General features: G+C 43.6%; 1 protein-coding gene across 2 annotated transcripts in view; it reads right to left on the bottom strand.

The window, feature by feature from the left end:
• The window catches only part of LOC115165774 (F-box only protein 6), a 34,410-nt gene extending 24,848 nt beyond the window's left edge, over window positions 1-9,562 (bottom strand). The window contains exon 1 of one of the 2 annotated variants that reach the window (XM_029719130.1): window positions 9,197-9,562. The gene's annotated coding sequence lies outside the window, so the exon portion shown is untranslated. The remainder of the gene's footprint in view (window positions 1-9,196) is intronic. The other variant, XM_029719129.1, reaches the window with a different exon arrangement.
• Between the last annotated feature and the right edge of the window lie 10,843 nt (window positions 9,563-20,405).

The following is a 20,405-nucleotide window of genomic DNA, read 5'->3' as shown; positions in this document are numbered from 1 at the left end:
TCCAGCAGAACGTCAGAGCCATACCTAAGTCAGAGCCATACCTAAGTCCACTACATAAATGAAGACTGGAAATTGCAAAATGTCTGCCTCCAGACGTCTTACTTCCCCGATGAACATACGGGTGAAGTAATAACCCCGGGTCTCAAAGACTCTCTGGCATCGTGGAAGATGACCAACAGGTGTGCATGACAACTGACAGCGGGAGGAACATGATAAAAGCATTGCGCTTGAACAACTGGACCCGCCTGCAGTGCTTTGGGCACAGGCTTCACCTCGCCAATCGGTAGGTGTGACATTGGAGAATAAAAGTGCATTCCAAAACGTTTGGGCCAGTTGTAGGCTAATGTGTCATTCTGCCAATCTAATAGCAAATAACCACAGGCTGTTTTAACTATAACAAACTAAAATACATTTTCAATCAAAATGATGATTTTTTTTTAAATGACATTCAAACAGCTAGTGGTCAAACATTCCTAAACAATAGAATAGACATGTTGGTCTGAGGGGGGTAGTGTTGGTTTGACAGGTCAACTGAATGCTGTACTTGTCACATTATTGAAAATGCTGTCCTTAGAATCCTTTCTTCATTATTATTTTCAGAGAATGATGTGAAAAACCCACGAGTTGACCGTGCCATTGGGTTGTGCAAGGTGGTCAGCACCTTTTCCTTCAGCTGGAAGAGAAGAGACTTGTCTGTAGCACAGGCTGAGCTCAGTCTACCCACTCAGAGTCCCCAACCAGGTGGGGGTCAAGACAGAACAAATCCTGGAACAAGAAAAGGCCATAGCCGCTGTCTGGGGAGAACTACATTAGCATCTCCTACCTCAAGCCTGTGCTAAACCTGTTCAAAAGCAGCCTCCTGCAGCCAGAGGAAGGTGAGGGCACGCTCACAAAGAAAATCAAGAGTGCCACACCACAGTATCTCAACGACAAGTACGAAGATCTTGCCACAACTGAACTCCTTGATATGGCCTCACTGGTGGATCCCCGGTTCAGGACGACATGCATAGCAGGCGACAAGATTGTTTGATGCTCTCAAAGAGCTGTTTTGGAGCTGAAGTCTCTGCTAGCTGAGGAAAGCACATGTCACCCTGGCACAACTGTGCACCAAGAAGAAAGTGAACCTGTGTCTAAAGGCAAGAAAACACTTGCAAGCTTCTTCAAGAAGACAGCGCTGTCTGGCCCAGTCAGGAGGAGGACAACATCAAAAGTGAGTTGTCAAGTTACTCGATGTCTCTTGACACAGACCCACTTGAGTGGTGAAGGCTCCATGAGGCCAACTTCCCAAGTCGGCATAAGCTTGCTAAAAAGCACCTGTGCATTCCTGCTACCAGTGCCCCTTCGGAGAGGGTCTTTAGCAGAGGTGGGAACATTGTGACATGTCACAGGGTATGCCTCACGCCAGTGTCAGTAGACAGGCTTGTGTTCCTCACCAGAAACTTGTTTAGAACAAAGGAAGGTATGTTGTTTGACAGAATTTTAGATTTTGATTTATTACTGTGTAAATTCTTAGGGATAAATTCTCATTCTTAATTTTTTGTTGTTGCATACAATGATGACAGCCTGGCAAGCAGTGGCATTCATTTGTTTTACACAAATTATGTTTTGGCCTTTTTTTTTTTTTGTTTAGAGAAAAACAGATCTATATTGTGAATCGTCCAAACCTCTGAAAAACAATTAAGATATTACTTTTAGGCCATATCGTCCAGCCCTAATAGTGGTGCACGACTCACGACTCTAGGATCTTTGGAGTAGACTCCAACTCCTGTGGTTGGAGTCGACTCTTGTTTGACTCCCAAAACAAGCTGAAACTGATGCGCACACACACACCACCTCATTATTATTAGGGTTCCCGAGTGGCGCAGTGGTCTAAGACACTGCATCTCAATGCAAAAGGCATCACTGCAATACCTGAATCCAGGCTGCATCACATCCGGCTGTGATTTGGGGTCCCATAGGGCGGCGCACAATTGGCCCAGCATCGTCTGGGTTTGGCTGGGGTAGGTCGTCATTGTAAATAAGAATTTGTTCTTAACTGACTTGCCTAGTTAAATAAAAGGTTACATTTTTAAAATGTTTTAAAAATCGCAGTCCTACTAGGAAGACTACATTTGTCTTTGAAGGTTACTTCTAGAAGACTGACATGAGCATGATGCAGCCCATTTGCTTATCAACAGCCTATAAAAAGGCCTATTTTGTTTGACTATAGAAGGTGAGGTGTAGGAACTAGAATAATTCAGTGATATTTCTGCTGTGCACAGCCTTAGGGGATCCCATGGGATGATGCTGTGTTTTATTCCAGAGGACGATTTAATTTTTCTAATTGAATTGACTGAAGCCTGGAGGTTCTTAATCTAAATCGTGAAGATATATTAAAATCATGTCTAAACGATAATAGGCTACACTGATAACTCATGCTTGGCTGCCAAATGTATAGGTGTCCTCATAATATTTAAAAGTGTGGTCATAATCATTATTTTAGCAATCATGGTAGATGTTCTTCCTAATAACAATGCCCCCCATCCTGCTGATTTGAACTGCTGAACCGTATTTGCACTTGAGATGCGTTTATAGATGAGAAAGTGAACTTGCCATTTCCAAGAAGTTTAGCGGGGATGCCCTGCTCCGCGATCAATTGCCTAGGACAGGGCTCTCCAACCCTGTTCGCGGAGAGCTACCATCCTGAAGGTTCACACTCCAACCCTAATATTGCGCAGTTGATTCAGTAATTAGCTGCTTGTAAAACTGAATAAGATTAGTTACAACTGGGGTTGGAGTGAAAACCTACAGGAAGTTAGCTCTCAAGGAACAGGATCGGAGAAACCCAACCTAGGACATCAATTGCCAGCCAGGGTTTCATTAAATACGCTATAGGCACAATACTTTTTATTGCACATTTAGGCCTAATTAAACTGATGCATTAGGCATTGTTCATACAGCACCAGTCAAAAGTTGACACACCTACCCATTCAAGGGTTTATTTTTACTATTTTCTACATTGTAGAATATTGGAGACATCAAAACTATGAAATCACACATATGGAATCATGTAGTAACCAAAAAGTGTTTTGAGATTATTCAAAGTAGCCACCCTCTGCCTTGACAGCTTTGCACACACTTGGCATTCTCTCAACCAGCTTCATGAGGTAGACACCTGGAATGTATTTCAATTAACATGTGTGCCTTAATGTGTTTGAGCCAATCAGTTGTGTTGTGACCAAGTCCATATTATGGCAAGAAACAGCTCAAATAAGCAAAGTGAAACAACAGTCCATTAGTTTAAGACATGGTCAGTCAATGCAGAACACTAAGAACTTTGAAAGTTTCTTCAAGTGCTGTCGCAAAAACCATCAAGCGCTATGATGAAACTGGCTCTGATGACGACTGCCACAGGAAAGGAAGACCCAGAGTTACCTCTACTGCAGAGGATAGGTTTATGAGAGTTACCAGCCTCAGAAATTGCTGCCCAAATAAAGGCGTCACAGAGATCAAATAACAGACATCAACATCAACTGTTCAGAGGAGACTGCGTGAATCAGAACTTCATGATCGATTGCTGCAAAGAAACCACTACTAAAAGAACACCAATAAGAAGAGACTTGCTTGGGCCAAGAAACATGAGCAATGGACATAAGACCAGTGGAAATCTGTCCTTTGGTCTGATGAGTCCAAATGAGATTTTTGGTTCCAACCGCCGTGTCTTTGAGAGACGCAGGGTTGGTGAACGGATTATCTGGTTTCCACCGTGAAGCATGGAGGTGGTGTGGTGGTGTGCTTTGCTGGTGACACTGATTTATTTAGAATTCAAGGCACACTTAACCAGCATGGCTACCACAGCTTTCTGCAGCCACACGATCTGGTTTGCACTTAGTGGGACTATCATTTGTTTTTCAACAGGACAATGACCTAACACACCCCCAGCCTGTGTAAGGACTATTTGACCAAGGAGAGTGACGGAGTGCTGCATCAGATGACCTGGCCTCCACAATCACCTGACTACAACCCAATTGAGATGGTTTGGGATGAGTTGGACCGCAGAGTGAATGAAAAGCAGTGAAGTGCTCAGCATATGTGGGAACTCCTTCAAGACTGTTGGAAAAGCATTCCCCATGAAGCAGGTTGAGAGAATGCCAAGAGTGTGCAAAGTTGTCAATGCAAAGGGAGGCTACTTTGAAGAATCTAAAATATATTTTGATTTGTTTAACACTTTTGGTTACTACATGATTCCATGTGTTATTCCATAGTTTTTGTCTTCACTATTATTCTACAATGTAGAAAATAGTAAAAATAAAGAAAAACCCTTAAATGAGTAGGTGTGTCCAAACTTTTGACTGGTACTCTATATACAATGCATTCAGAGTATTCAGACCCCTTGACTTTCACATGTTGTTACGTTACAGCCTTATTCTAAAATGTATTACATTGTTTCCCTCAATCTACACACAATGCCCCATAATGACAACGCAAAAACAGGTTATATCATATTTACATGAGTATTCGAACCCTTTACTCAGTACTTTGTTGAAGCACCTTTGGCAGCGATTACAGCATCGAGTCTTCTTAGAAATGACGCTACAAGTTTGGCACACCTGTATTGGGGTCTATTTCCCCCATTTCTTCTCTTCAGATCCTCTCAAGCGCTATCAGGTTGGATGGGGAGCGTCGTTGCACAGCTATTTTCAGGTCTCTCTAGAGCTGTTCGATCAGGTTCAAGCCCGGGCTCTGGCTGGGCCACTCAAGGATATTGATACTTGTCCTGAAGCCACTCCTGCATTGTCCTGGCTGTGTGCTCAGGGTCGTTGTCCTGCTGGAAGGTGAAACTTCACCCCAGTCTGAGGTCCTGAGTGCTCTCTCCCGTGTGGCTCAGTTGGTAGAGCATGGTGTTTGCAACGCCAGGGTTGTGGGTTTGATTCCCACGGGGGACCAGTACGGGAAAAAATAATAAATGTATTAAATGTATGCATTCACTACTGTAAGTCGCTCTGGATAAGAGCGTCTGCTAAATGACTAAAATGTAAATGTCTCTGGAGTAGGTATTCATCAAGGATCTCTGTACTTTGCTCCGTTTGGCTTTCCCTCGATCCTGACTAGTCTCCCAGTCCCTGCCGGTGAAAAACAACCCCACAGCATAATGCTGCCACCACCATGCTTCACCGTAGGGATGATGCCAGCTTTCCTCCAGACGTGACGATTGAACTCTTTGGCCTGAGTGCCAATCTTGGTTTCATCAAACCAGAGAATCTTGTTTCTCATGGTCAGAGTCTTTAGGTACCTTTTTGGCAAACTCCAAGCGGCCTTTCATGTGCCTTTTACTGAGGAGTGGGTTCCATCTGGCCACGCTACCATAAACTCCTGCTTGGTGGAGTGCTGCAGAGATGGTTGTCTTTCTGGAAGGTTCTCCCACCTCCACAGAGAAACTCTAAAGCTCTGTCCGAGTGACCATTGAGTTCTTGGTCACCTCCCAGACCAAGGCCCTTCTCCCCCGAGTCTTGGTGTTTCCAAACTTCTTCGATTTCAGAACGATGGAGGCCACTGTGTTCTTTGGGACCTTCAATGCTGCAGACATTTTTTGGTACCCATCCCAAGATCTGTGCCTTGACACAATCCTGTCTCGGAGCACTACGGACAATTCCTTCAACCTCATGGCTTGGTTTTTGCTCTGACATGCATGGTCAACCGTGGGACCTTATACAGACAGGTGTGTGCCTTTCCAAATCATATCCAATCAATTGAATTTACCACAGGTGGACTCCAATCAAGTTGTAGAAACATCAAGGATGATCCATGGAAACAGGATGCACCAGAGCTCAATATCTAATCTCATAGCAAAGGGTCTGAACACTTATGTAAATAAGGTATTTCTGTTTCCGCTTTGTCATTATGGGGAAGTGTGTAGATTGATGAGGGAAAAAATATATTTAATCCATTTTAGAATAAGACTAACGTAACAAAATGTGGAAAAAGCCAAGGGGTTCGAATACTTTCCGAATGCCCTGTAAACGTTAATATACTTGTGAATTTACGAGCCATTGCGAGACACATATTAGCAAGATACAGCCTATGCGCACGGTTCCGACTGTTTGGCACACTTTTCTTTCTCTTCGCTATGAAAAACACTTGTGTTTTTGGTCTTCGGTGTGTTGCCTGTAGAATAGCTCAGCCTACTCATTGATAGCACCTACTTTAGTGAACTTGCACAAGACATTGCAAGCAAAGAAATTGAGAGGTAAAGGCTATCGCAATGCTGTATGTCTTTTGATCACCGATGTACGGTTCTGACTGTCTGCCTGGTGGCCAACATGCCTATGCCCCTCGATCCCCTTTCTCTTCCTCCCTAGCTCGCTCTTTCTGAGTAAAAGACGTGAGAGTTTCTATTCTAAGAAGTGGCCTACAGCAACTAGTTTCCTCCATTGCAAAAATACTGAATCTTAGCAGTCGACAGCAAGTAGTCGAGGAATCCATTCTTTTAGAGTTGACTCCCCACCACTAGCGGAGAACATACTATTAACTTTATCCACAATTAACTTTATCCACAACTCTGTCCAGTGCCGTTGCAATCAACTGTGAAGCCAAAATGTTACCAAACTGGAGATTTAAACGATGATGGAGGATCCTCCAATTCTGGTTTATCAATCCCACCACTCACCCCACCATTCACACATCCACAGAGTTCCAAGCAGTGCCTCACAAAAGTATTGTTTGAAATCTGACAGTTAAGATTATAATTTGGATTACAACATGCGCATAGGCTGTAGTTGTTTTAACGGAATAGCCTACAATATTTTTTCAGCTCAGATTTACTCACGAGGCAATGGCATACAACACAGCATAGGGATAGTCTATAGACCTAGCCTACCAAGCCAACATCCTCACATGGGCAACAATGAACCAGCTAAGTTAGCTAGCTAGTTAACGTGGGCCTACTAGGCTACATCTTCAATCGTCTCAGGGCAGTGGCAAAACATTCATTTATGGTTAGATCAGACTCGCCGTCATAATCATTGGCCTGTACAGGGCATTAAGTCAAAACCACAAGTCGAAATCCCATCTCCATCCATGGCTTAGGAAAGGGACGATTTAGCAAGCTAGCTACTGCAGGAAAACAACACAAGCAGACACGTTTTTCTGAAAACGACATTTTGCTTAGGATGTGATTTGATTGGTGCGAAGCCAAATCCAAACTGGTCTCCCTTGTGGGCGTTTTGCTGCACCAGGACAAACCACAGTTAAGCTCAGCTCAATGCTGTTTGGCAAATAATTTGATTGTTTTATCAATGGAGGCCAAACGCTTGCTGGCATCAATCAATCAAATGCTATGGCGGCAACATGTCATACTCTTTTGGTCTGACAGTAACAGATACATTGGCTACACATACTGAGACACAGGGGCGCTGTTTCACTCAGATTATTTCTCTGGCAAGAATCGGCCACTTGCAAATTGATGGAAAATTATGAAAACACTGACAGACGAAAGATACTTTTATAATTGCTATTGGTCAAATTTAAGGGGAAGTGGCCTCCATGAATACATGACGCCGTCTCCTTCCCTTCATCAAATGGCGGGTGCACAGTGCACTGTTTGGATGCTGGAATTACACTTAACAAAAACATAAAACACAGTGATGGAAAAAGTACTCAATTGTCATAGGGAAAATTTATGGAGTAAAAAGTACATCATTTTCTTTAGGAATGTAGTGAAGTAAAAAAGTTGCAAAAAATATAAATAGTAAAGTACCGATACCCCAAAAAACTACTTAAACATATTTTTACACCACCGTAAACACAACATGTAAAGTGTTGGTCCCATGTTCCATGAGCTGAAATAAAAGATCACACAAATTTGTTTCATCCCTGTTTGTGAGCATTTCTCCTTTGCCAAGATAATCCATCCACCTGACAGGTGTGGCATATCAAGAAGCTTATTCAACAAGAGTTGCATCTTGTGCTGGGGACAATAAAAGTTTTGCAAGAAAATGTCATGTTAATTTCTCTACCATAAGCTGCCTTCAATGTCGTTTAATAAGAGAATTTGGTGTAACAGTGTAGGTTCCGTCCCTCGCCCCAAACTGGGCTCGAACCAGGGACCCTTCCACACATCAACAACTGACACCCCACGAAGCATCGTTTCCCATCGCGCCACAAAAGCCACGGCCGTTACAAGGGGAAACCCTACTTCAAGTCTCAGAGCGAGTGACGTCACTGATTGAAACGCTATTAGCGCGCACCACCGCTAACTAACTAGCCATTTCACATCGGTTACATTGGCAGGAGGTCCAACCGGCCTCAACTGCAGACCACGTGTAACAGTGCCAGCCCAGGACATTTTACATTTTTTACATTTTAGTCATTTAGCAGACACTCTTATCCAGAGCGACTTACAGTAGTGAATGCATACATTTCATACATTTCCCCCCCCCCCCCCCCCCCCTACACCTGGCGCCCACCCATAGCTGCTCCCCTGCCCAGTCATGTGAAATCCATAGATCAGGGCCTAATGAATTTATTTAAAATTAACTGATTTCTTATATGAACTTTAACTCAGTAAAATTGTTGAAATTGTGTCATGTTGCGTTTATATTTTTGTTCAGTATATTCTGGAGTGGACAACATGAGCAGGTAGCCTACTTTAAGTGATTAGTTTTACAATCAGATGAAAACATGACTGGTTGTGTTCATGCCACATTAAACAAGGTAATCCATGTTTTTACTATTAGGGCGATCAAAAAGCGTAGTGCACGTGCAATGTGGTTTGTGACTACAATAATTTCCCATTGAATAAATCCCATTAACGATTTTTCAGAAATCTTGTTACTGATTTGGTAACAGAATTTAGTTTAAATAACCTAATAATTAAACTAAATTGATACCAGTAAAACAGTCTAATTGACAGGTCTACCTTAATTGTTACTTGTGAACTTTTATTACCTTATCTCCTGAGAGACATTAGAAAATATCTTAACGACCTGGGTGGGGTTTTTGGTAACGGAATTACAGGCACAGAGCAATTTATCTTAAATTTACTGAAGACTGGAGAAAAAAAAATCATCTAAATATAAGTGTTGATATTAGTTAGCAGGTGTCGTTACTTAAAAGTACAACACAATGTTTAATACATTTTTTAGACTTTCTGGTAATGTTTTATAAGACACCTTTTCAATCTGTTTGACAAAGAACATATGACTTTGGACATACTTACGTTTTCCTGGACTAAACTCGAGTCCGAATGGCTGTGTCATTGGCAATTTCTTGCTCCCCTTTTCATCACGAAGAAGTGTAGTCTACATACAAATGCAAGGGCTCCTGTGTTGTTATAGGCTCGTCAAACTAAATACAGAAGTGAAACGTCAGAACGCTAGTTAGCTAGCTCGTATACAACTTATGTTTCACACTACCATGAACGAAACAGGACACAACGTTGGGCTTGCCTATATATAGTCATTCTGGCTCAAACTCCCCCAACAACATGACATCGCCTGTGCTTCCCCTGACATAACGGCTTCGTTTCAAACCTACGCCCTTGGGGGAATCCGCGCGGACATATTTGTTGTCAGTCCAAATGTCAGCTAAGTAAGGGAAGTTTGCAACATAAACCCCTCAGCACTCGTTTTTAATGTTGGTTGTTGAGTAATTCTCTCTCACCCCCCCCCCCCCCAACTAGCTAAATTGCCATACATATTTAATGCTTTTCGACCTGTCCCCAAATTAATATAATTGGTTCAGTTTGTTTTGATATTTTAACCTGTGTGTCATGATAACGTTTGGTGTGAGGGGACAAAACACATTTATGCACGATGGTGCAGCCGGTTTTGGTTCCGTGTTACGCCCTTGGGGGAATCCCCGGGGACATATTTGTCGTCGGTCCAAATGAATAGACAAGCAAGGGAAGTTTGCAACGTAAAGCCCCTCAGCACTCGTTTTTAATGGAGTTTGCGAGTGTACAATTATGTTCACTTCGGGGCCTGAAACGTCCCATAATTCAATTCGCGATGATTGTGCATCCGCTAAGAAAAGTCCGCCAAAACTTAAAACCTCAACATACAAGTGTAAGTAAAAACGAATGTACATAATGTAACGACCCGGTATTGTGTTTGTGGGTGTGTTATGGTTCTCAAGGCTACTAGCAGGGGTTAAATGTGTCAGGACAGAGGGAAAGGGTGGGGGGTATGATGGGTAATCCCGCGGGATTTGGGAATGCATAAATAGGGATTACTGTCCCATCTCTCTCTCTTTCTGTTCGGGCCTTGATCTGTTCTTATGGGGGTGACCCTTAACTCGACATGGTGTAATTGTGTACGTTCGGCATTTAGCGGCGTGGGCTGTGGCCACAACAATAGCCCAGTTTAGGAATAAACCTGTGTTCTAACCTGCACACCTGGAGTCCGTCTCTTTTCCTTTTATGACCCAGCCGGGTCATTACAATAAGTTAGAAATTATGCTACTAATGCACAAACACGTCTCGTAAAGTAATTATGTTTTTGTTTGGTTAGCTTTTGGAAATTGTACAAATAAAGCATTTTACCTCAGAAGTAGCTAGGCAGGCTAACGTTAATTAGCTAATTAATTTGCTAGCTATCATACAGTAGATGTATATTAAAAATGATATAGTTAATATAAGTAGACATGCAAACATAATTGACTAGAGCATAAAGCACCCACAAGCTACCGGTGGCTGAAAACAACACATTAGTCGCGGGACGAACGTGTGACTAATTTCTGGGCAAGGGTGGTCCATTTAAAATTAATTCCTTCCTCCCTCTTTTAATTTTTTTTAACAAACATCAACAAACAAAAGAGGAATAGTCACATGCAAACAAGCATAATGTTGAAGTTGGAAGTTTACATACACTTAGGTTGGGCAGTGGAGTCAATCACCACCTTCCGGAGACACCTGAAACTCCACCTCTTTAAGGAATACCTAGGATAGGATTAAGTAAACCTTCTAACCCCCCCCCCCCCCCCCCAAAAGATATAGATGTACTATTGTAAAGTGGTTGTTCCACTGGATATCATAAGGTGAATGCACCAATTTGTAAGTCTCTCTGAATAAGAGTGTCTGCTAAATGACGTAAATGTAATGTAAATGTTGGAGTCATTAAAACTCGTTTTTCAACAGCTACACAAATTTCTTGTAAACAAACTATAGTTTTGGCAAGTCGGTTAGGACATCTACTTTGTACATGACACAAGTAATTTTTCCAACTATTCTTTACAGATTATTTCACTTATAATTCACTGTATCACAATTCCAGTGGGTCAGAAGTTTACATAAACTAAGTTGACTGTGCCTTTAAACAGCTTGGAAAATTTCTGGAAATGATGTCATGGCTTCAGAATCTTCTGATAGGCTAATTGACATCATTTGAGTCAATTGGAGGTGTACCTGTGGGTGTATTTCAAGGCCTACCTTCAAACTCAGTGCCTCTTTGCTTGACATCATGGGGAAATCAGCCAAGACCTCAGAAAAAAATTGTAGACCTACACAAGTCTGGTTCATCCTTGGGAGCAATTTCATAACGCCTGAAGGTACCACGTTCATCTGTACAAACAATAGAACGCAAGTATAAACAACATGGGACCACGTAGCCATCATACCGCTCAGGAAGGAGACACGTTCTGTCTCCTAGAGATGAACGTACTTTGGTGCGAAAAGTGCAAATCAATCCCAGAATAACAGCAAAGGACCTTGTGAAGATGCTGGAGCCATCAGGTGCAAAAGTATCTACACTGCTCAAAAAAATAAAGGGAACACTTAAACAACACAATGTAACTCCAAGTCAATCACACTTCTGTGAAATCAAACTGTCCACTTAGGAAGCAACACTGATTGACAATACATTTCACATGCTGTTGTGCAAATGGAATAGACAACAGGTGGAAATTATAGGCAATTAGCAAGACACCCCCAATAAAGGAGTGGTTCTGCCGGTGGTGACCACAGACCACTTCTCAGTTCCTATGCTTCCTGGCTGATGTTTTGGTCACTTTTGAATGCTGGCGGTGCTTTCACTCTAGTGGTAGCATGAGACGGAGTCTACAACCCACACAAGTGGCTCAGGTAGTGCAACTCATCCAGGATGGCACATCAATGCGAGCTGTGGCAAGAAGGTTTGCTGTGTCTGTCAGCGTAGTGTCCAGAGCATGGAGGCGCTATCAGGAGACAGGCCAGTACATCAGGAGACGTGGAGGAGGCCGTAGGGGGGCAACAACCCAGCAGCAGGACCGCTACCTCCGCCTTTGTGCAAGGAGGAGCAGGAGGAGCACTGCCAGAGCCCTGCAAAATGACCTCCAGCAGGCCACAAATGTGCATGTGTCTGCTCAAACGGTCAGAAACAGACTCCATGAGGGCCCGACGTCCACAGGTGGGGGTTGTGCTTACAGCCCAACACCGTGCAGGACGTTTGGCATTTGCCAGAGAACACCAAGATTGGCAAATTCGCCACTGGCGCCCTGTGCTCTTCACAGATGAAAGCAGGTTCACACTGAGCACATGTGACAGATGTGACAGTCTGGAGACGCCGTGGAGAACGTTCTGCTGCCTGCAACATCCTCCAGCATGACCGGTTTGGCGGTGGGTCAGTCATGGTGTGGGGTGGCATTTCTTTGGGGGGCCGCACAGCCCTCCATGTGCTCGCCAGAGGTAGCCTGACTGCCATTAGGTACCGAGATGAGATCCTCAGACCCCTTGTGAGACCATATGCTGGTGCGATTGGCCCTGGGTTCCTCCTAATGCAAGACAATGCTAGACCTCATGTGGCTGGAGTGTGTCAGCAGTTCCTGCAAGATGAAGGCATTGATGCTATGGACTGGCCCGCCCGTTCCCCAGACCTGAATCCAATTGAGCACATCTGGGACATCATGTCTAGCTCCATCCACCAACGCCACGTTGCACCACAGACTGTCCAGGAGATGGCGGATGCTTTAGTCCAGGTCTGGGAGGAGATCCCTCAGGAGACCATCCGCCACCTCATCAGGAGCATGCCCAGGCGTTGTAGGGAGGTCATACAGGTACGTGAAGGCCACACACACTACTGAGCCTCATTTTGACTTGTTTTAAGGACATTACATCAAAGTTGGATCAGCCTGTAGTGTGGTTTTCCACTTTAAGTTTGAGTGTGACTCCAAATCCAGACCTCCATGGGTTGATAAATTGGATTTCCATTGATTATATTTGTGTGATTTTGTTGTCAGCACATTCAACTATGGAAAGAAAAAAGTATTTAATAAGATTATTTCATTCATTCAGATCTCGGATGTGTTATTTTAGTGTTCCCTTTATTTTTTTGAGCAGTGTATATCCATAGTAAAATGAGTCCTATATCGAAATAACCTGAAAGGCTGCTCAGCAAGGAAGAAGCCACTGCTCCAAAACCGCCATAAAAAAGCCAGACTACAGTTTGCAACTGCATATGGGGACAAAGATTGTACTTTTTGGAGAAATGTCCTCTGGTTTGATGAAACAAAAATAGAACTGTTTGACCATAATGACCATCGTTATGTTTGGAGGAAAAAAGGGGAGGCTTGCAAGCCGGAGAACACATTTACAATTTAATCATTTAGCAGACGCTCTTATCCATTTAATTTCATGCATTTTTTTTTTGTACTGGCCCCCTGTGGGAATCGAACCCACAACCCTGGCATTGCAAACACCATGCTCTACCAACTGAGCCACAGGGAACACCATCCCAACACCATCCCATCCCAACATCCCACCATCCCATCCCATCCCATCCCAACACCATCGGGTGCTTTGCTGCAGGAGGGACTGGTGCACTTCACAAAATAGATGGCATCATGAGAACGGAAAATTACGTGGATATATTGAAGCAATATCTCAAGACATCAGTCAGGAATTTAAAGCTTGGTTGCAAATGGGTCTTCCAAATGGACAATGACCCCAAGCATACTTCCAAAGTTGTGTCAAAATGGCACAAGGACAACAAAGTCAAGGTATTGGAGTGGTCATCACAAAGCCCTGACCTCAATAGAAAATGTGTGGGCAGAACTGAAAAAGCGTGTGCGAGCAAGGAGGCCTACAAACCTGACTCAGTTCCACCAGCTCTCTCAGAAGGAATGTGTCACGACTTCCGCCGAAGTCGGCTCCCCTCCTTGTTCGGATGGCGGTCAACATCACCGGCCTTCTAGCCATCGCCGCTCCATTCTTTTATTGTTCCATTTGTTTTGTCTTGTTCCCCGCACACCTGGTTTACATTCCCTAATCACACTGCATATATATTCCTCTGTTCTCCCCATGTCTGTGTGGAATTGTTTTGTTTTTTGTATCGTGCCAGTCTGGTTTTTCACCCTGGGCATTGCCTGTACCCTATTTGGGGAATTATTGGTGAACCTTATTGTTATATGATTAACGGTATTTTGCACTTGTCACTTTTGCCGATTGGCTTGAGTTGTAGCTGTTTGTGCCCGTCTGTTTGTTGCTCTTGGCTAATAAAGTCGCCTGATCACCTATTCTCTGCTCTCCTGCACTTGACTCGAATGACCAGCAGCGAAAACCCTGACAGAATGGGACAAAATTCCCCCAACGAAATGTGGGAAGCTTGTGGAAGGCTATTCAAAACCTTTGACCCAAGTTAAACAATTTAAAGGCAATGCTTCTGAATGTGATGAAAGAAATAAAAGCTGAAATAAATCATTCTCTACTATTATTCTGACATTTCACATTCTTAAAATAAAGTGGTGATCCTAACTGACCTAACACAGGGATTGTTTTACCAGGATTAAATGTCAGGAATTGTGAAAAACTGAGTTTAAATGTATTTGGCTAAGGTGTATGTAAACTTCCGACTTCAACTGTACATAAACTATTTACATTGCTAGGAATCTTAAACAAATGAAATTCATTAATAATACAAGTTTTAATTGCCTTTTTGTTTTCCATTTTAGTTAAAGTAGTGCCATATTGTTTAAATTCATTTTAAAGTGAAAAAAGTTAGGTTTTGAATTAGACCATTTGCATTTGTGAATATGAAATGTACCTAATATTATTAGCTCTGAATTTTTTAATTTTTTTAAATCGTATATCTTTGTTGTTCCATAGAAAGTATCTGTGAGGGGAAAAATAGTTTATAAGCTAATATCCAAGCTAAAATTGCCTGCTCATGGAATTTGGCCAATTTTACTGGGATTTTATCAACATCAAAATTGTTCTGGTTCTTAATATACTTCAGAATCCAATTTATTTTAAAAGTATTATTTAGAGTATTGAAATCTAAAACCTCAAGACCTCCTTGTTCTTGGGTATTAGTGAGAATATATTTCTGTAGATAGTGAAACTTGTTCGTCCAAATAAAATTACAAAGAATCTTATCTAAGTCCATTACAATTTTAGTGGATAATTCAAGTGATAATAAGACATAAACCAATCTGGATAACCCTTCAGCTTTGGACAATAAAACCCGACCGTATAACAAAATATCTCTCAGCAACCAGAGGTTCAATTTCTTCGTTTTCTCAATAATGGGGTTAAAGTTTAATTCACTCCTTTGTTTTTCATCCTTGCATATAACAATTCCAAGATAAGTAACCTTATCTTTAATTGGAATACCATATACTTCCTGTAAAACACAATCCTTGAGTGGAAATAAGACTGACTTATTGATATCAATTTTCAAACCCGAAACTAAGGAAAAGTCTTGAATACAGGAAACTGCTTTAGAAACCTCATTCCTGTCTCTCAAAAATATAGTATCATCAGCCAGTTGACATAGTTTAAATTCTTTGCCAAGTGCTGAAACACCTTAAATTCCCTTTCTTGATATGAAGAGTCATAATTGGGCAGCCCTGCCTAATGCCACGCCCAATATTAAATGTTTGGGATGTCCCGTGAGCTAATTTTACAGAGTTGTACTATATAAAGTTTGGACTGCTTTAAAAAAAAAGTCACCAAACCCCCAAAAAACATATTGCTTTGAACATAATCTCATGTTCTACAGTATCAAAAGCTTTATAAAAACCAACAAACATAAGAAAACTATCATCAAGGATGAAGTCATTATAGTCAAAGCATATCTAAGATCAACCTGATGTTATTACTAATGTGTCGACATGCATAAAACCAGATTGTTCTTCATCAATTATATGATGCAAGCCTCGTTTCAACCTCTTAGCAAATACAGGGGCAAATAATTTCCCATCATTATTCAATAGGCTAATGGATTCCTTCCTTCCTCCCTCGCCCTGCAAGTGAAAACTCGTCAGACGTCATGATACGTCAGAAGTGTCCACTTAATTTGAGGGCTGAGGGGAGAGGGTGTGTCTGTTTTGTGTTTGGAATGCTGCCATAAAGTAGTGCCCCTGTCCAAAGGGGTAACCCAGAAACGTCACAGGGACTATAGATTCTTTCAAAAATTATTTTGGCCAAATTTCATATTCACAAATGTCAATTTACAAACAAAATACCACATTTTAGTACCTTACAAAAATAAATTGAACTATATTTTAAGACAAGTAAATACTCTACCAACAAAAAAGCAGTTAGAATTGTGTGTATGTCCCTTAAGGTCCTTGTGTAATGTGATATTATACCCCCTAGGACAAATGTCCTTTGTATATTCTTTATATATACACACTTGTGTTCCCCATGTACTTTTTGTATTGATTTGTTGTTACTAAAAATACAAAAAATAAATAATTTTGCCACCAGCATTCTTCTTCTTCAATGAGGTTTAATGGGGATTGGCAACCAATAAATGTTGCATTACCGCCACCTACTAGACTGGAGTACAACTCCCTTATACTTTGCTTTAAAAAATAAACAAATACCCTACCATCTAACACTACCCTAAAAAAAAAGTATATATATAAAAAGAAAGTACACCATTCCTACTCCAATATTTCAATCTATTTAGTCCTACCTCAGGCCAACAACTGGAAAGGAGGGGACACCACCACTTAACACACCCTGTAACTCTTCTGATGTCAAGTCTCGCACACCCAAATACCTCTCTGCAGATGTCACCACAAGCTCAATTTCCTGCAACTTACATTCCATCCCTGCAGTACAGTTAAAAATCCAATCTTACTGAAAGATATCACCTGTTGGCCTATCCCTCTGTACTGGTACAGATCTAATACTCACACTGCTCCTCTCAGGATCCCTCCTCCTTGACCCATCTTCCTCTACATCCTTCACTGCCTCAGCATTTGAGCATCTGCACTACTCTAACCTTGGAAACCTGAATCTGCCTCTCTCGCACGGGACATTTCTGATCCCCAGCCCCATGGGCACCCCTACAATTAACACATACCACTACTTTCCCCAATACTACACATTCCTTTGTCTCATGCCCTTCTGCACACTTCTCACACCTAGGAACCTCCCTCCTACAAACTGCTGCCACATGCCCATAAGCTTGACAGCTGTAACAACGTAATGTATTCGGCACAAAAGCTTGCACAGGATAACTTATATATCTTAACATCACATTGTTGAGCAAAGACTCAACATCAAAACTCAAAAGAACAGACAATGACTCTAATGTTTCACCACTCACGCCACCCTGTCTGCATCGCACTAAATAACGAGCATCACAAACATCAGGAATCTTCCCCTTCAGTTGGTCAACTTTTACATTTACTGGTACCTCAGTAATCACTCCTTTCAATGGTGCCCTTTTCATGAGAGCACAATAATTCCAATTTCTTGCCACCATTAGTTTAAAGCGGAGCGCCTTCTCCCCCTGACCAGCAGAAACAATGATCACAAGACCCCTTCTGGTTACCCTCACCGATTCCACAGCACCCAACTCTGTTTTCACCCACCCTGAAACTATAAATACATCAGCCAAAAGGCAAGGGTCCACTTTTTCCAATAACTTCACTCCTACTGTCACACAGACTCATCTTTACATTTACATTACATTACATTTAAGTCATTTAGCAGACGCTCTTATCCAGAGCGACTTACAAATTGGTGCATTCACCTTATGATATCCAGTGGAACAACCACTTTACAATAGTGCATCTAAATCTTTTAAGGGGGGGGGGGGTTAGAAGGATTACTTTATCCTATCCCAGGTATTCCTTAAAGAGGTGGGGTTTCAGGTGTCTCCGGAAGGTGGTGATTGACTCCGCTGTCCTGGCGTCGTGAGGGAGCTTGTTCCACCATTGGGGTGCCAGAGCAGCGAACAGTTTTGACTGGGCTGAGCGGGAACTGTGCTTCCTCAGAGGTAGGGAGGCGAGCAGGCCAGAGGTGGATGAACGCAGTGCCCTTCTTTGGGTGTAGGGCCTGATCAGAGCCTGAAGGTACGGAGGTGCCGTTCCCCTCACAGCTCCGTAGGCAAGCACCATGGTCTTGTAGCGGATGCGAGCTTCAACTGGAAGCCAGTGGAGAGAGCGGAGGAGTGGGGTGACGTGAGAGAACTTGGGAAGGTTGAACACCAGACGGGCTGCGGCGTTCTGGATGAGTTGTAGGGGTTTAATGGTACAGGCAGGGAGCCCAGCCAACAGCGAGTTGCAGTAATCCAGACGGGAGATGACAAGTGCCTGGATTAGCACCTGTGCCGCTTCCTGTGTGAGGCAGGGTCGTACTCTGCGAATGTTGTAGAGCATGAACCTACAGGATCGGGTCACCGCCTTGATGTTAGTGGAGAACGACAGGGTGTTGTCCAGGGTCACTCCAAGGACTTAGCACTCTGGGAGGAGGACACAAGGGAGTTGTCAGCCGTGATGGCAAGATCATGGAACGGGCAGTCCTTCCCCGGGAGGAAGAGCAGCTCCGTCTTGCCGAGGTTCAGCTTGAGGTGGTGATCCGTCATCCACACTGATATGTCTGCCAGACATGCAGAGATGCGATTCGCCACCTGGTTATCAGAAGGGGGAAAGGAGAAGATTAATTGTGTGTCGTCTGCATAGCATTGATAGGAGAGACCATGTGAGGATATGACAGAGCCAAGTGACTTGGTGTAAAGCGAGAATAGGAGAGGGCCTAGAACAGAGCCCTGGGGGACACCAGTGGTGAGAGCACGTGGTGCGGAGACAGATTCTCGCCACGCCACCTGGTAGGAGCGACCTGTCAGGTAGGACGCAATCCAAGCGTGGGCCGCGCCGGAGATGCCCAGCTCGGAGAGGGTGGAGAGGAGGATCTGATGGTTCACAGTATCAAAGGCAGCAGATAGGTCTAGAAGGATGAGAGCAGAGGAGAGAGAGTTAGCTTTAGCAGTGCGGAGAGCCTCCGTGACACAGAGAAGAGCAGTCTCAGTTGAATGCCCAGTCTTGAAACCTGACTGATTAGGATCAAGAAGGTCATTCTGAGAGAGATAGCAGGAGAGCTGGCCAAGGACGGCACGTTCAAGAGTTTTGGAGAGAAAAGAAAGAAGGGATACTGGTCTGTAGTTGTTGACATCGGAGGGATCGAGTGTAGGTTTTTTAAGAAGGGGTGCAACTCTCGCTCTCTTGAAGACGGGACGTAGCCAGCGGTCAAGGATGAGTTGATGAGCGAGGTGAGGTAGGGGAGAAGGTCTCCGGAAATGGTCTGGAGAAGAGAGGAGGGGATAGGGTCAAGTGGGCAGGTTGTTGGGCGGCCGGCCGTCACAAGACGCGACATTTCATCTGGAGAGAGAGGGGAGAACGAGGTCAAAGCACAGGGTAGGGCAGTGTGAGCAGGACCAGCGGTGTCGTTTGACTTAGCAAACGAGGATCGGATGTCGTCAACCTTCTTTTCAAAATGGTTGACGAAGTCATCCGCAGAGAGGGAGGAGGGGGGGGAGGATTCAGGAGGGAGGAGAAGGTGGCAAAGAGCTTCCTAGGGTTAGAGGCAGATGCTTGGAATTTAGAGTGGTAGAAAGTGGCTTTAGCAGCAGAGACAGAAGAGGAAAATGTAGAGAGGAGGGAGTGAAAGGATGCCAGGTCCGCAGGGAGGCGAGTTTTCCTCCATTTCCGCTCGGCTGCCCGGAGCCCTTTTCTGTGAGCAGGAGGGGAGGACCGAGCCGGCCTGGAGGATAGGGGACAGAGAAAATCAAAGGATGCAGAAAGGGAGGAGAGGAGGGTTGAGGAGGCAGAATCAGGAGATAGGTTGGAGAAGGTTTGAGCAGAGGGAAGAGATGATAGGATGGAAGAGGAGAGAGTAGCGGGAGAGAGAGAGCGAAGGTTGGGACGGCGCAATACCATCCGAGCAGGGGCAGAGTGAGAAGTGTTGGATGAGAGCGAGAGGGAAAAGGATACAAGGTAGTGGTCGGAGACTTGGAGGGGAGTTGCAATGAGATTAGTGGAAGAACAGCATCTAGTAAAGATGAGGTCAAGCATATTGCCTGCCTTGTGAGTAGGGGGGGAAGGTGAGAGGGTGAGGTCAAAAGAGGAGAGGAGTGGAAAGGAGGCAGAGAGGAATGAGTCAAAGGTAGACGTGGGGAGGTTAAAGTCACCCAGAACTGTGAGAGGTGAGCCATCCTCAGGAA

Source organism: Salmo trutta, chromosome 28 (assembly GCF_901001165.1).
Source record: "Salmo trutta chromosome 28, fSalTru1.1, whole genome shotgun sequence".
In the NCBI taxonomy this organism is placed as follows: domain Eukaryota; kingdom Metazoa; phylum Chordata; class Actinopteri; order Salmoniformes; family Salmonidae; genus Salmo; species Salmo trutta.
The sequence above is the reverse complement of the archived record's forward strand: the minus strand, read 5'-3'. Positions and strand labels throughout refer to the sequence as shown.